Source organism: Oncorhynchus tshawytscha, linkage group LG03 (genome assembly GCF_018296145.1).
Source record: "Oncorhynchus tshawytscha isolate Ot180627B linkage group LG03, Otsh_v2.0, whole genome shotgun sequence".
In the NCBI taxonomy this organism is placed as follows: domain Eukaryota; kingdom Metazoa; phylum Chordata; class Actinopteri; order Salmoniformes; family Salmonidae; genus Oncorhynchus; species Oncorhynchus tshawytscha.
Genome location: NC_056431.1, coordinates 73,321,259 through 73,326,704, shown reverse-complemented (window position 1 = coordinate 73,326,704; position 5,446 = coordinate 73,321,259). Strand labels below are relative to the sequence as shown.

Below are 5,446 nucleotides of genomic sequence, written 5' to 3'. Positions count from 1 at the left end.
ATGGGATCAGGTTGGACAATTATGAAAGGATTTAGTTAAGCTCATTGTGTCCCGCATCATACAGTGTTATTAATAACCTAAGGCGTCTGATAAGGTCACATACTGTCTAATTTATTGTTTGCTGCTTGCTTTGAACAGTAGTAATTTCCTGGATGACAAAAAGAAGCTGACACCTCAGAGAGACGTGCCCTCTTACCCCAAGGTAAGGCAGTGGTCTGCAAATTACTCCTACTTCATTGTGTCAAGTGTTTGTTTTGTCATTGTCAGTGAGCCTGTTACCAGGGACTGTAGGTCCATAGTGTCAGAACACCACCTGTAGGTCCATAGTGTCAGAACACCACCTGTAGGTCCATAGTGTCAGAACACCACCTGTAGGTCCATAGTGTCAGAACACCACCTGTAGGTCCATAGTGTCAGAACACCACCTGTAGGCCCATAGTGTCAGAACACCACCTGTAGGCCCATAGTGTCAGAACACCACCTGTAGGTCCATAGTGTCAGAACACCACCTGTAGGTCCATAGTGTCAGAACACCACCTGTAGGTCCATAGTGTCAGAACACCACCTGTAGGTCCATAGTGTCAGAACACCACCTGTAGGTCCATAGTGTCAGAACACCACCTGTAGGTCCATAGTGTCAGAACACCACCTGTACGCCCATAGTGTCAGAACACCACCTGTAGGTCCATAGTGTCAGAACACCACCTGTAGGTGGCCACGGAGTGTCAAAGGTCCTAGTGTCAGAACACCACCTGTAGGTCCTAAAGTGTCAGCCAGCATCTGTCACCTGTAGGTCCTGGTTTCACCTGAGGTCCAGGTCAGGTGAGGTCCAGGTATGTCAGAGGTAAGCCCTGTAGGCCCACTAGTGTCAGAACAGACTGGGTCCAAACTGGGAGCTCTGTGGCTTGCAGGTCCATAGTGTCACCTGCAGACCATAGATGTCCTCAGAACAGCCTGCCCTTTGACCTCTGGCTATGGGAGGCCAGAACAACCTTTGGTCCTGACTTCAGAAAACATTGTTGTTCTTCCCTCTCCCCTCTCTGTGCACCACCTATAGGTCCATGTGTCAGAACACCACCTGTAGGTGGTGTGGAGTGTGTGGTGGGTAGTACCACCTGCCTCAGGAGACATTACAGCCAGCATCTGTCATCCCACGCTTTGGTTTGGCAGTGGGAGCCCAGGTCAGGTGAGGTCAGGGATTGGACCATAAGCCCATCAACTACCACTAGAGGTTCAGACTGTCACTGGGAGGTTGTGGCTGTCATAGAGGTTCAACAGACCATAGATGTTCAAGCCTGTCATTGAGGTTCAACTGTCATGGGAGGTTCAACTGTCATAGAGGTTCAACAAAACATAGTTGTTCAACTTCTTCAGAGAGGTTCATATCTACCATAGTGGTTCAACTACCATAGAGGTTCAACTGTGTGAGGTTCAACTACCACCTAGAGGTTCAACTGTCATAGAGGTTCAACTCCCACCTTTGATGTTGGCACTGTCATAGAGGTTCAGGACAGGGGATTGGACCATAGAGGTTCAACTACCATAGAGGTTCAACTGTCATAGAGGTTCAACTGTCATAGAGGTTCAACTGTCATAGAGGTTCAACTGTCATAGAGGTTCAACTGTCATAGAGGTTCAACTGTCATAGAGGTTCAACTACCATAGAGGTTCAACTTCCATAGAGGTTCAACTACCATAGAGGTTCAACTGTCATAGAGGTTCAACTACCATAGAGGTTCAACTACCATAGAGGTTCAACTGTCATAGAGGTTCAACTACCATAGAGGTTCAACTGTCATAGAGGTTCAACTGTCATAGAGGTTCAACTGTCATAGAGGTTCAACTGTCATAGAGGTTCAACTGTCATAGAGGTTCAACTGTCATAGAGGTTCAACTGTCATAGAGGTTCAACTGTCATAGAGGTTCAACTGTCATAGAGGTTCAACTGTCATAGAGGTTCAACTGTCATAGAGGTTCAACTACCAGGTTCAGAGGTTCAACTGTCATAGAGGTTCAACTACCATAGAGGTTCAACTGTCATAGAGGTTCAACTGTCATAGAGGTTCAACTGTCATAGAGGTTCAACTGTCATAGAGGTTCAACTGTCATAGAGGTTCAACTGTCATAGAGGTTCAACTGTCATAGAGGTTCAACTGTCATAGAGGTTCAACTGTCACTAGAGGTTCAACTGTCATAGAGGTTCAACTGTCATAGAGGTTCAACTGTCATAGAGGTTCAACTGTCAGGTTCAACTGTAGAGGTTCAACTGTCATAGAGGTTCAACTACCATAGAGGTTCAACTGTCATAGAGGTTCAACTGTCATAGAGGTTCAACTGTCATAGAGGTTCAACTGTCATAGAGGTTCAACTGTCATAGAGGTTCAACTGTCATAGAGGTTCAACTGTCATAGAGGTTCAACTGTCATAGAGGTTCAACTGTCATAGAGGTTCAACTACCATAGAGGTTCAACTGTCATAGAGGTTCAACTGTCATAGAGGTTCAACTGTCATAGAGGTTCAACTGTCATAGAGGTTCAACTGTCAGAGAGGTTCAACTGTCATAGAGGTTCAACTGTCATAGAGGTTCAACTGTCAGAGGTTCAACTGTCATAGAGGTTCAACTGTCATAGAGGTTCAACTGTCATAGAGGTTCAACTGTCATAGAGGTTCAACTACCATAGAGGTTCAACTACCATAGAGGTTCAACTACCATAGAGGTTCAACTGTCATAGAGGTTCAACTTCAGAGGTTCAACTGTCATAGAGGTTCAACTGTCATAGAGTTTCAACTGTCATAGAGGTTCAACTGTCATAGAGGTTCAACTGTCATAGAGTTTCAACTGTCATAGAGGTTCAACTGTCATAGAGGTTCAACTACCATAGAGGTTCAACTACCATAGAGGTTCAACTACCATAGAGGTTCAACTGTCATAGAGGTTCAACTGTCAGAGGTTCAACTGTCATAGAGGTCCAACTGTCATAGAGTTTCAACTGTCATAGAGGTTCAACTACCATAGAGGTTCAACTGTCAGAGAGGTTCAACTGTCATAGAGGTTCAACTACCATAGAGGTTCAACTGTCATAGAGGTTCAACTGTCAGAGAGGTTCAACTGTCATAGAGGTTCAACTGTCATAGAGGTTCAACTGTCAGAGAGGTTCAACTGTCAGAGAGGTTCAACTGTCATAGAGGTTCAACTACCATAGAGGTTCAACTGTCAGAGAGGTTCAACTGTCATAGAGGTTCAACTGTCATAGAGGTTCAACTGTCATAGAGGTTCAACTGTCATAGAGGTTCAACTGTCAGAGAGGTTCAACTGTCAGAGAGGTTCAACTGTCAGAGAGGTTCAACTGTCAGAGAGGTTCAACTGTCAGAGAGGTTCAACTGTCATAGAGGTTCAACTGTCATAGAACTGTTGCTCACACTCTGTCTCACTTCTCCACCTTCCTTCATGTGGTCAGATGCTGAGCTGCCTGGAGCACATGTACAATGACCTGGACCTGGTCAAGGGCTTCAACATGAACCCCATCACACTGAAGAGTTGGCTGGTAAGACATCTAGAGATATCTACAACTGTTGTTCATATACTGCTGCACCACTTGTTACCAGTGTCAGGTTTGTTGTAGATGTCTGATGGTCTCACGTCTTCCTTCCCCTCTACCTCCCTGCAGCTTTGTATCCATGACAACTACCAGGTGAATCCCTTCCATAACTTCCGTCACTGTTTTTGTGTCACCCAGATGATGTACAGCATGATCTGCCTCTGCAGCCTACAGGTAATACTACAGTAATACTAAAGTCATACTACAGTCATACTGCAGCTATAATACAGGTAATACTACAGTAATACTACATGTAATACTACAGTAATACTACATGTAATACTACAGTCATACTACAGTCATACTACAGTAATACTATAGATAATACTACAGTCATACTACATGTAATACTACAGGTAATACTACAGTAATACTACAGTAATACTACAGTCATACTACAGCAATAATACAGGTAATACTACAGTAATACCACATGTAATACTGTTGTAATACTACAGGTAATACAACAGTAATACTACATGTAATACTACAGGTAATACTATAGTCACACTACGGGTAATACTAAAGTAATACTATGGATAATACTACAGTAATACCATATTCATACTACAGTAATACTACAGTAATACTGCATGTAATACTACAGGTAATACTATAGTCACACTACGGGTAATACTACAGTAATACTATAGATAATACTACAGGTTATACCACAGTAATACTAAAATATTACTAGAATAGTGCTCCTGGTAATACCAAATACTATGGGTAATACTACAATATTTACTACAGTAACACTACATGTAATAACACAGTCATACCACAGTAATACTAGAATAATACTACAGGTAATAATATAGTCACACTACGGGTAATACTACAGTAATACCACAGTAATATGGATATGGATAATACTACAGGTTATACCACATTAACACTGTACTATTACTACAATAATACTACAGGTAATACCAAAGTGATACTATGGGTAATACTACAGTAATACCATATTCGTAATATTACAGGTAAAATCGCAGTCATATCACAGTAATACTACAGGCAATACTACAGGTAATACCACAGTAATACTACAGGCAATACTACAGGTAATACCACAGTAATACTACAGGCAATACTACAGCAACACCACAGTAATACTACAGGTGATACTACAGCGATACTACAGTAATAATACAGGCAATACTACAGTAAGACCACAGTAATACTACATATAATACTACAGATAATACCACAGTAATACTACAGGTGATACTACAGGTAATACTACAGTAATACTACAGGTAATACCACAGTAATACTACAGGTAATACTACAGTAATACTACAGGTAATACCACAGTAATACTACAGGTGATACTACAGTAATACTAAAGTAATACCACAGGTGATACTACAGCGATACAACAGGTAATACTACATATAATACTACAGTAACACCACAGTAATACTACATATAATACTACAGGTAATACCACAGTAATACTGCAGTAATACCACAGGTGATACTACAGCGATACTACAGGTAATACTACAGTAACACCACAGTAATACTACATATAATACTACAGGTAATACCACAGTAATACTGCAGAAATACCACAGGTGATACTACAGCGATACTACAGGTAAAACTACATATAATACTACAGTAACACCACAGTAATACTACAGGTAATACTACAGTAATATCAAATCAAAGTTTATTTGTCACATGCGCCGAATACAACAGGTTCACCTTACAGTTAAATGCTTACTTACAGGCTCTAACCAATAGTGCAAAAAATGTATTAGGTGAACAATAGGTAAGTAAATAAATAAAACAACAGTAAAAATACAGTGAAAAACAACACTAGCGATGCTCAGTCA

At 41.4% G+C, this 5,446-nt stretch overlaps 1 long non-coding RNA gene across 1 annotated transcript; it reads left to right on the top strand.

Moving 5' to 3' along the window:
- Nucleotides 1–1,323: 1,323 nt before the first annotated feature.
- On the top strand, nt 1,324–1,978 carry LOC121846221. The gene is made up of 3 exons (XR_006083138.1): nt 1,324–1,341; nt 1,449–1,465; nt 1,532–1,978. It is a non-coding gene; the product is annotated as an uncharacterized LOC121846221 (long non-coding RNA).
- The last annotated feature ends 3,468 nt before the right edge of the window (nt 1,979–5,446 follow it).